Source organism: Nycticebus coucang, chromosome 21 (assembly GCF_027406575.1).
Source record: "Nycticebus coucang isolate mNycCou1 chromosome 21, mNycCou1.pri, whole genome shotgun sequence".
In the NCBI taxonomy this organism is placed as follows: Eukaryota; Metazoa; Chordata; class Mammalia; order Primates; family Lorisidae; genus Nycticebus; species Nycticebus coucang.
The window spans coordinates 42620088-42631838 of NC_069800.1; the positions used below are offsets into that span (position 1 = coordinate 42620088).

General features: G+C 46.4%; 1 pseudogene; it reads right to left on the reverse strand.

Moving 5' to 3' along the window:
- Window positions 1–84: 84 nt before the first annotated feature.
- Window positions 85–10239, reverse strand: LOC128573519 (periphilin-1-like; annotated as a pseudogene).
- Between the last annotated feature and the right edge of the window lie 1512 nt (window positions 10240–11751).

The following is an 11751-nucleotide window of genomic DNA, read 5'->3' on the forward strand; positions in this document are numbered from 1 at the left end:
AATATCGCGAGATCTAAGTATAGCCCCAGCAACCACAGCCCAATCTCGCGCAATGATTGCGCCACAGATATTCCCATCCCCCATTCAGAGATGCGCGTTTGACGCCCCCTTCCGATAAGGGTCCAGATCTCGCGAGGCTGCGCTAGTTGATCTGGCAAAGACGGTTGGTGCACTGCCTGTCAATCTTTCAGAAAACTCCATGCTGAGTGGAGCTGCTTGGTTGTCCCCTCTTCGTGTCGCCTCCTTATTGCCTTCTGAGGTTTCTCCTTCGTAGCCAACCGCCCCCGCTCTGGCCTCCCACCCAGATGGCTGTCAAGGTCGCCATAAGGCAACATAGTTAATATGGGAATAGGATAAAACAGCCATATTCAGGTTATTTGCCGAGGGCGAGGACGGAATGGAGATATAAAGAGAGAAGGCGAGAATAACAAACTGTACGAAAGTAGGACGCTAGGGATATAGAATAAAAATTAGGTTTCCCTGCCATTTGGTGCCCGAGGACTAGGCGCGACCTCTACTGTCGAGCCAACAAACACCACTGGAAATTGTCGAGAAAAGCAAAGAGAAGATGCAAAAGACAGATTCTTGGCATTGGATCAACATTGTGTCCCCGGGACTTACGCCGTCCTTGTTTCAGGGTTGCTATTGTTTACTTAAAAATGTTTCCCTGGGTGGCGCCTGTGGCTCAGTCAGTAAGGCGCCGGCCCCATATATGGAGGTTGGCGGGTTCAAACCCGACCCCGGCCAAATTGCAACCAAAAAATAGCCGGGCGTTGTGGCCGGCGCCTGTAGTCCCAGCTACTCGGGAGGCTGAGGCAAGAGAATCGCTTAAGCCCAGGAGTTGGAGGTTGCTGTGAGCTGTGTGAGGCCACAGCACTCACCGAGGGCCATAAAGTGAGACTGTGTCGCTACAAAAAAATATATATATATATATATTTCCTTTCCCTCTGGGACTTGGTTTCTCGCCCCTAAAATCTCCCAGATGCCTGGCAGTTAAAAAGTATAAATTCGCCACTTGTTCTTTGGTCAATAACTGAAAAAGAAGTAGCAACAGAGAGGCCATTGACTATAAGATTTTTTACTCAAAGACAAAAATGTTGAAAAAAAATAGATGTCTTCAAAGCAAAAATCTCACAGAAGTCTGTTAACTTTGTTGATTGAAGGTCAAAGTGAAGACACCCTAGTTCGTGTAGCTGCTCCAACACTGTGTGACCATGGACAAATGAACCTCTCAAAGCAGATCTTTTATTTCCTCTTGTGAAAAAGGGGATAAGATAATTAACTAGATTTAAGCTATTCGTGAGTGACCAAAGCTGGTAATGCTAGTTTCTGAATTTCCACAGCTTAGTAAGGGTTGCCTACCCATGGTGGACCTTCAAATGAATTAATGAAGACTCTTGAAGTAGAGTGAAGTTTTAATTATATAACGTCTGTAAAACACCTGGCGAATGTTTAAACCTAGAAAAAGTTAACATCTATCATTGCTAAACAAAATTATTTAGAAGAAATGTAGCTGCTAAGAGGCTTTGCTTTGCAAGTTAACTTCACCCACAGGTAAAGGTTTATCCTAAAGGGTTAATAGCTGTTTTGTAGTTAATGATAACTCCCTTAAACCTTTTCTGAAAATTCAGATTCTTTTGTTTTTAAAATTGAAAATCATCACAGGAAATTGAAGAATATAAGAAAAACAAGATAACCCTGGGCGGCACCTGTGGCTCAAAGGAGTAGAGCGCTGGCCCCATATACTAGAGGTGGCGGGTTCAAACCCAGCCCCGGCCAAAAAAAAGGAAAAAAAGAAAAGGGACGATTTTTAGGCTCGACGCCTGTGGCTCAAGTAGCTAAGGCGCCAGCCACATACACCTGAGCTGGCAGGTTCGAATACAGCCCTGGCCACCAAACAACAATGACGGCTGCAATCAAAAAGTAGTCAGGAGTTGTGGCGGGTGCCTATAGTCCCAGCTACTTGGGAGGCAGAGGCAGGAGAATCACTTGAGCCCAGGAGTTGGAGCTTGCTGTGAGCTGTGATGTCAAGGTACTCTACCCAGGGTAACAGCTTGAGGCTGTCTCAAAAAAAGAAAAAAGGGAGGGGCGGTGCCTGTGGCTCAGTCGGTAGGGCACCGGCCCCATATACCGAGGGTGGCGGGTTCAAACACGGCCCCGGCCAAACTGCAACCAAAAAATAGCCGGGCGTTGGGGCGGGCGCCTGTAGTCCCAGCTGCTCGGGAGGCTGAGGCAAGAGAATCGCTTAAGCCCAGGAGTTGGAGGTTGCTGTGAGCTGTGTGAGGCCACGGCACTCTACCAGGGGCCATAAAGTGAGACTCTGTCGCTACAAAAAAAAAAAAAAAGGGAAGTTGAGACCACTCGAGATCAGAGAGTGTGAGACCTGGTCTCTACTAAAAACAGAAAAATAGCCAGATGTTGTGGTTGGCGCCTGTAGTCCAGCTACTTGGGAGGTGGAGGTAGGAGAATCGCTTGAGCCCAAGAGTTGAAGGTTGCTGTGAGCTGTGATGCTCACTCCACTCAGGCGACAGCTTGAGGCTCTGTGTCAATAAATAAATAAATAAAAGATAACTTTGCCTCTCTCCCTAGCCCCCATAATTACAGTATTGTGACTTGTTATTGGGCAAATATGAAAACATAAAGGTGACCCTTCATTTTTGTTATTTATTTGGGAACATGACCTGGCAGAATTTTACCTTAATCTCTAGACTTACGGGCAGCGCCCGTGGCTCAGTGAGTAGGGTGCTGGCCCCATATGCCGAGGGTGGCGGGTTCAAACCCAGCCCAGGCCAAACTGCAACAAAAAAATAGCTGGGCGTTGTCGCGGGCGCCTGTAGTCCCAGCTGCTCCGGAGGCTGAGGCAAGAGAATCGCGTAAGCCCAAGAGTTAGAGGTTGCTGTGAGCCGTGTGACGCCACGGCACTCTACCTGAGGGTGGTAGAGTGAGACTCTGTCTCTACAAAAAAAAAAAAAAATCTCTAGACTTACTTTGTTGTTGTTGTTGAGACAGGGTCCTACCCTATGCCCCTGAGCAGAGTGCAGTGGGCGTGGTAGCAACCTCAGACTCGGACTGCAGGCACCCCGCTGCCTTAGCCTCCGGAAGCCGCTAGGATTACAGGTGCTCACCACAGCGCCCAGCTGGGTTTTTCCATTTTTTTCATAAGTCGGGGGTCTCACTGTCGCTCAGGCGAGTCTCGAACTCCTGAGCTCAAGCAATTCTCCCTCCTCAGCCTCCCACAGTGCTGGGATTACAGGCGTGAGCCCCCGGCGCCTGGCCTCTAGACTTATTTTTGTCCTTGGACAGAAAACAATATAAGAGGTTTATATTATATAAAACAATATAATCCAGTAAATTGGAGCTAAAAAATCACAAATTTCAAGTCAAATTACTTAACTGCACATTTTAAGTTTGAATAATATGCCAAGTTCTCCTAAACATTACAACTTAAATACAAATGTAGACAATTTTTTATTTTTGGAGACAGTCTTTGGACTCTTTGGAGAGTCTTTGGAGACAGACTTTGTCACCCTTGGTAGAGTGCCGTAGTGTAATAGGTCACAGCAACAAAGTCTTGGGCTTACGCTATTCTCTTGCCTTAGCCTCCAGAGTAGTTGAAACTACAGGGCCCCCTGCCACAACACCAGGGACTATTTTTAGAGATTGCTTGGGCAATCTACCCACCTGGGCCTCCCAAGTGCTGGGATTACAAGCATGAGCCACTACGCCCGGCCACAAATTATTTTAAACTTAATAAGAAAGCTTTAGTACTTCAACTCTAAATTTAAACCTTCCCTGGATAAAAAGATATCCAACAAGAAAAGTGTTTTAGGCTGAGCACAGTGGCACATGCCTATAATCCTAGCACTCCGGGAAGCCAAGTTGGGAGGATTACTTGAGCTCAGGAGTTCCCGAACAGCCTGAACAAGAAACCCTATCTCTTCTAAAAATAGAAAGATTAGGGCGGTGCCTGTGGCTCAAAGGAATGGGACGCCAGCCCCATATACTAGAGGTGGCAGGTTCAAACCCAGCCCTTGCCAAAAACTGCAAAAATAAATAAATAAATAAATAAACTAGAAAGATTAGCCAAGTGTGTCGGGCACCTGCAGTCCCAGCTACTCAGGAGGCTGAAGCAGGAGGGTCGCTTGAACCCAGAACTTTGAGGTTACTGTTAACAGCACTGTAGCCTGGACAACAGAGCATGAGAGTCTGTCTAAAAAAAAGAAAGAGGGCAGTGCCTGTGGCTCAAAGGACTGGGGCGCCAGCCCCATATACCAGACGTGGTGGGTTCAAGCCCGGCCCTGCCAAAAACTGCAAAAAAAAAAAGAAAGAAAGAAAATGGTATTACTATCTAAAAGAAAGTGTCTGGGCATGGTGGCTCCCTCCTGTAATCCCAATACTCTGGGAGGCAGAGGCAGGTAGATTGCCTGAGCTCATAGGCTAGAGACCAGCCTGAGCCAGAGGGAGACACCACCTCACTTGAGCCCAAGAGTTTGAAGTTGCTGTGAGCTATCATGCCACAGCCCTGTACCGAGGGCAACAAAGTAAGACTCTGTCTCAATAAATAAATAAATAAACAATTAAATAAAAGTGAGATTGACATCCCAGAAGAATTAGAGTGCTGTCTCAGAGGATCAAGGTTGCTTTTTTTTTTTTTGTAGAGACAGAGTCTCACTTTATCGCCCTCGGTAGAGTGCCTTGGCATCACACAGCTCACAGCAACCTCCAACTCCTGGGCTTAAGCGATTCTCTTGCCTCAGTCTCCCAAGTAGCTGGGACTAACAGGCACCTGCCCCAATGCCTAGCTATTTTTTGTTGCATTTCCACCCGGGGCCGGGTTTGAACCCGCTATATGGGGCTGGTGTCTTAACATCTGAGCCACAGGCGCCACTCTTCAGGTTGCTTTTTGGCCAGTTTTTGACATGGACCAAAATTGCAGTTCCACAGAGTAGCTGCTAGACTCTGCTAGTGATTCTTAAGCCACTAGTCGGTACAATGAGCCTTTTTTTTTAAAGTCACATGATGGTGAAAAACTCAAACCTATTTCACACAGAAGGCATTGATTTTAGCCACCCCTGTGACCTTTGCCTGATTTAGACAGAAAAAATTGTATCATCCCCACCTGGATTTCTTCTGTACTTAATTATCTAGATTTCAGTCGAGATATCAATCAGACTGATTGAATTTGGCATTTGTTTCAAATACTTGCCTGGCTATTGGCCACATTCTAGTGACATATCCCAAAAGATTTTACTTAAATTGTGAATGATTAGTCCCTAGGGAGAGGGATCTTTCAAAAATATATCTCTACCCACTTACTTTAGCTTGATACTATGTCTTACCACTCTCACATTAACTTTTTTTGAGAACACTGTATCCACAAACTTCAGATACTATTTAACATCCTGGCAGCACCAGTAGCTCAGTGGGTGGGGGGCTGGCCACATACAGTGAGGATGGCAGGTTCCCACCTGGCTGGGCCAGCAAAAACAACAATGACAACTGCCATTAAAAAAAAAAAAAAAAAATAGGGCGGCGCCTATGGCTCAAAGGAATAGGGCGCCCGCCCCGTATACCGGTGGTAGTGGGTTCAAACCCAGCCCCTACCAAAAACTGGAAAAAAAGAAAAAAAAATAGCCAGGCATTGTGGCAGGCGCCTGTCATCCTATTTGGGAGGCTGAGGCAAGAGAATCGCTTAAGCCCAAGAGTTTGAGTTTGCTGTGAGCTGTGATTCCATAGCACTCTTACCGAGGGAGAAACAGTGTGATTCTGTCTCAAAAAAAAAGCCTATTTACATAGCACTTCCAGCGGTTGAAACAATTTTTTTCTACACATAATCCCATTTATTCTTCTAAATCTATGTTTACTGGAATTGAATTAAATAAATTGAAGTGATCAGGTATGGTGCTTCCGGTGACTCATGCCTATAATACTAGCACTTTGAGAGGCCAAGGTGTGAGGATTACGTGACCCCAGCAGTTAGAGACCAACCTAAGCAACATAGCAAGACCTCGTTTCTACAAAATAATTTTTTTCTTTTCTTTTTTTTTCTTGAGACAGAGTCTCACCTTCTTGCCCCCGTTAGAGTGCCAGGGCGTCATAGATCACAGCAACCCCAGACACTTGGGCTCAAGTACTTCTCTTGCCAAGCTACTCAGGGACTAGAGGCACCCCCCACAGTGCCCGGCTGCTTTTAGAAATGGCATCTCAAGCTGGTCTACTGAAGAATTTTAAAATTAGCCGAGCATAGTATTGCATGCCTGTAGTCCCCCGTACACAAGAGGCTGGGAGCAGAAGGATCCTTTCAGCCCCGGAATTTGAGGTTGCAGTGAGCTATGATGATACCACTGCATTCTACTATAGCCTGGGCAACAGAATGAGACCCTGTTTCCAAAAAAAAAGAAAGAAATTGAAGTGATCAAACTAAAATAGAATTGAATACAGAATTTGCTATCTGCTTCTGAAAGTAGCTGATTGATATAAATCATCAAAGCACTTAAGACTTTTTCTTCACTTTTTTTTTTTTTTTTTTGTAGAGACAGAGTCTCACTTTATGGCCCTTAGTAGAGTGCTGTGGCGTCACACAGTTCACAGCAACCTCCAACTCCTGGGCTTAAGTGATTCTCTTGCCTCAGCCTCCCGAGTAGCTGGGACTACAGGCGCCCGCCACAACGCCCAGCTATTTTTTGGTTGCAGTTCAGCCGGGCCTGGGTTTGAACCCACCACCTTCGGTATATGGGGCCAGTGCCTTACTGACTGAGCCACAGACACCACCCATTCTTCACATTTTTATTAAATTTTTTTCAAATAGAGAGCAAGAGAATTATACATATGCAATACACATAAATATAAACATCTGTTTTATATTTAACATATTGCAATGTTAGTGTCATCACATATTCATTCATCTATTCATCTATTCCCTCTGTCCCACCATCCATCTATCTTTTTTTTTTTTTTTTGGCCGGGGCTGGGTTTGAACCTGCCACCTCTGGCATATGGGGCCGGCGCCCTACCCACTTGACCACAGGTGCCACCCCCATCCATTATCTTAATTTTTGTATGCTTTCAAAGTAGACATCAGTACACTTTATCCCTAAAGTCTTCACCATGGCACAATCTTTTCTTTTTTCACATGGTATTATTCACTATGAAATGCAAACAGACTACTAATGTTTAAGTGGAATGATCTATAGCCTGTAAATTACACTCCTGTGACCAAATGATTACATACTTGGAAGACTACAGAACATGAGTAGGAACAGAAAGCTATTCTTCAGGACTGCTTTTTCAAAGCTTGAAAAATTGACCATCATTTTAGGGGCAAAAAAAAAAAAACATGAGGGGCGGCGCCTGTGGTTCAGTGAGTAGGGCGCCGGCCCCATATGCCGAGGGTGGTGGGTTCACACCCAGCCCCGGCCAAACTGCAACAACAAAAAAATAGCCGGGCGTTGTGGCGGGCGCCTGTAGTCCCAGCTGCTTGGGAGGCTGAGGCAAGAGAATCACATAAGCCCAAGAGCTGGAGGTTGCTGTGAGCCGTGTGACGCCACGGCACTCTACCGAGGGCAGTAAAGTGAGACTCTGTCTCTACAAAAAAAAAAAAAAAGTGAATATGGATTAAGAGGCTCTATGTGTAGAAAAAAAATTCTACTTTAAATATTTTAAATAAGGGGCGGTGCCTGTGGCTCAGTCGATAGGGCGCCGGCCCCATATACCGAGGGTGATGGGTTCAAACCCGGCCCCGGCCAAACTGCAACCAAAAAATAGCCGGGCGTTGTGGCGGGCGCCTGTAGTCCCAGCTACTTGGGAGGCTGAGGCAGGAGAATCGCTTAAGCCCAGGAGTTGGAGGTTGCTGTGAGCCGTGTGACGCCATAGCACTCTACCGAGGGCGGTACAGTGAGACTCTGTCTCTACAAAAAAAAAATAATAATATTTTAAATAGGGCAATGCCTGTGGCTCAGTGGGTAGGGCTCTGGCCCTATATACCGAGGGTGGCCGGTTTGAGCCCGGCCCCGCCAGACTGCAACAAAAAATAGCCAGGCATTGTGGCAGGCACCTGTAGTCCCAGGTACTCGGGAGGCTGAGGCAAGAGAATCACCTAAGCCAGGAGTTGGAGGTTGCTGTGAGCTGTGATGCTACAGTACTCTACCAAGGGCGATGAAGTGACACTCTGTCTCTACAAAGTATTTCTCTTCATAACAAAAATTCCATATAATAAGGATTTATACAATCTGGGAAGGAAAAAAAATCTAGAAACTTTTTGCCTGAGCAAAAAATCTAAAAAGGCTTTCCATACTCTTGAACTATCATACTCTGCAATGAAATGCTTGAGTTCTTGGGCGGCGCCTGTGGCTCAGTCGGTAAGGCGCCGGCCCCATATACCGAGGGTGGTGGGTTCAAACCCGGCCCCGGCCAAACTGCAACCAAAAAATAGCCGGGCGTTGTGGCGGGCGCCTGTAGTCCCAGCTGCTTGGGAGGCTGAGGCAAGAGAATCGCTTAAGCCCAGGAGTTGGAGGTTGCTGTGAGCTGTGTGAGGCCACGGCACTCTACAGAGGGCCATAAAGTGAGACTCTGTCTCTACAAAAAAAAAAAAAAAAAAAAAGAAATGCTTGAGTTCTTCAACACATTGCTCACCTATTTCTTTTTCTTTCTTTTTTTTTTTTTTTTGTAGAGACAGAGTCTCACTTTACCACCCTTGGTAGAGTGCCATGATGTCACAGGACTCACAGCAACCTCCAGCTCTTGGGCTTCCACGATTCTCCTGCCTCAGCCTCCCGAGCAGCAGGAACTACAGGTGCCCACCACAAACGCCCGGCTATGTTTTGGTTGCAGTTCAGCCAGGGCTGGGTTTGAACCCACCACCCTCGGTATATGGAGCCAGCGCCCTACTCACTGAGCCACAGGCGCCACCCTGCTCACCTATTTCATGTAAATTCTGCCTCAGTGCAAACTGTATAGACTTTTCTAATGAAGGATCTTTTTCATTTCTTCTTTTTTTGAGACAGAGCCTCAAGCTGTCACCCTGGGTAGAGTGCCGTGTCATCACAGGTCACAGCAACCTTTAACTCCTGGGCTTAAGTGATTCTATTACCTCAGCCTCCCAAGTAGCTGGGACTACAGGCGCCCACCATAGCGCCCAGCTATTTTTTGTTTGTAGTTGTCATTGTTGTTTGGCAGGCCCGGGCTGGATTTGAACCCTCCAACTCTGATGTGGCTCCTTAGCCACTTGAGCTACAGGTGCCGAGCCTGAAGGATCTTTTTCAATCAGCATTTTCACCACCATCCCGAAAGTTTCACAGTCTTGTTGGTAAACCTGTTCAATCTCTTTGGTTTTCGATGGTAGTGCTTTAGAGTGACTGGTTAGCTGACTGTCTTCAAATAACTCTATGCCGTCTGCCGCATTTGCCTTAGGTTCTTCTGGCTGGTCAATGAACAATGGTGCTGTGGATCCCACCTCATACTCAGAAATTTCAGGTAAGTTACTTTCATCTGACTTCTCTAGTTTTTCAGCAGCCCACTTGCTTGCAGCCTCAGCAAGTTCTTTTTCAGTTAGCCTACTAACTGAAACACCTCTGATGATGAAAATGCTGAAGAACTTGAGGATGAAGTATCTCTTGATATTTTCAAAGATGTACAGGCATCTCCTTATTTTTATGTTGAGATGGATAAAAAGAGTATGGTTTGCTTCTTTCTGGAGAGTAGCTTCTACTACTGACACTGGAGCCAGATCAGCTGTGTGGAGAATCCTTTCGGCCTATAGGCGATTCTCTTAAGAACGAATTACTCCTTATATGGAGTTATGGGAGAGACCGTTCTCTCCCTAATGGGAAGAGTTGAAACCTTTTTGTTCTTTTTTTTTTCTTTCTTTATTGAAAACTTTTCTTCTAAAGCCATCTCTCACGTCCCTGTATTCAGGCTGTCGGCTTGCAGAATGATCATCTCTTGCCCATCTGTAACCAGATTCATCGCTTCTGTCAGATTGACCACTTCTTCGATCATGAAAAAAACTGCGGCCTTCAACATAGTCTCAGTAATCAACATGACTGTAATATCTACGGTAGTAGCTTCCTTCACCAGGGCTATCTAGCAGTGGTGATTTCTTTGGCACAATAATAACTACTCTATGGTATCCATCAGTGGAGTGGTTTCAAGAAGGTGCTCGTTCTCTTAAAGTCTTTCATAGTCATATTGTTCCTCTGACCTCATTTCATCTCTTCTATATTCCACGACTCCAGACTGCTGAGAGACTCAAACCAGTCGGCCCCTCATCACCGCTATCCCTTCTTTTTTTTTTTTTCTTTTCTTTTGTTTTTTTTTGGAGATAGAGTCTCACTTTGTCACCCTTGATAGAGTGCCTTGGCACCATAGCTCACAGCAACCTCAAACTCTTGGGCATAGTGATTCTCTTGCCTCAGTCTCCCAAGTAGCTGGGATTACAGGCGCCTGTCACAATGATCAGCTTTTTTTTTTTTTTTTTTTTTTTTTTGTGGTTTTTGGCTGGGGCTGGGTTTGAACCCGCCACTTCCAGCATGTGGGACCAGCGCCCTACTCCTTGAGCCACAGGCGCTGCCCATGACCAGCTATTTTTAGAGATGGGGTTTCAATCTGGCTCAGGCTGGTCTTGAACCTGTGAGTTGAGGCAATCCACCCGCCTCAGCCTCCCAGAGTGCTGTATAAGCTTGAGCCACCTCACCCCGCCACAATCCTTTCTTTTTAGATGCCACTATACTTAAAGGAGCGTTGCATAACCTTTTTCATTTCTTTTCTTTCTTTTTTTTTTTTTTGTAGAGACAAGAGTCTCACTTTATCGCCCTCAGTAGAGTGCTGTGGCGTCACACAGCTCACAGCAACCTCCAACTCCTGGGCTTAGGCGATTATCTTGCCTCAGCCTCCCGAGTAGCTGGGACTACAGGTGCCCGCCACAACACCTGGCTATTTTTTGTTGTTGTAGTTTGGCCGGGGCTGGGCTTGAACCCACCACCCTCAGTATATGGGGCCGACGCCCTACCCACTGAGCCACCCTCTTTTTTTAAGGAAGAATCTCACTCTGTCTAGGTAGAGTGCCCTGGCAGCATAGCATACAGCAACCTCAAATTCTTGGGCTCAACCAGTCCTCCTGCCTCAGCCTCCCAAGTAGCTGGAACTATAAGTGAGGATATCCACCAGGATATCCAGGCATTTTTAGTAGAGATGGGTGTCTCACTCTTGCTCAGGCTGATCTCCAACTCCTGAGCTCAAGTAATCCACCTGCCTCCGCCTCCCAGAGTGCTAGGATTACAGGCATGAGCCATTACACTGATCCATGACATTGCATACCTTTTTTTTTTGTTTGAGACGGAGACTCAAGCTGTCACCCTGGGTAGAGTGCCTTGACATCATAGCTCACAGCAACCTCCAACTCCGGTGATCCTCTTGCCTCAGCTTTTCTATTTTTAGTAGAGCTGGGGGTCTCAATTTTTGCTCAGGCTGGTCCTGAGCTCAAGCAGTCCTCCCACTTCGATCTCCCAGAAGGATTATAGGCATGAGCCACCACACCTGGCCGACATAGCATAATTTTCTTTTTTTTTAAGAGACAGAGTCTCACTTTGTCGCCCTCTGTAGAGTGCTGTGATGTCACAGCTCACAGCAACCTCCAGTCCTTGGGTTTAGGTGATTCTCTTGCCTCAGCCTCCCAAGTAGCTGGGACTACAGGCGCCTGCCACAATACCTGGCTACTTTTTGTGGCAATTTGGCCAGGGCCAAAACCCCGCCACC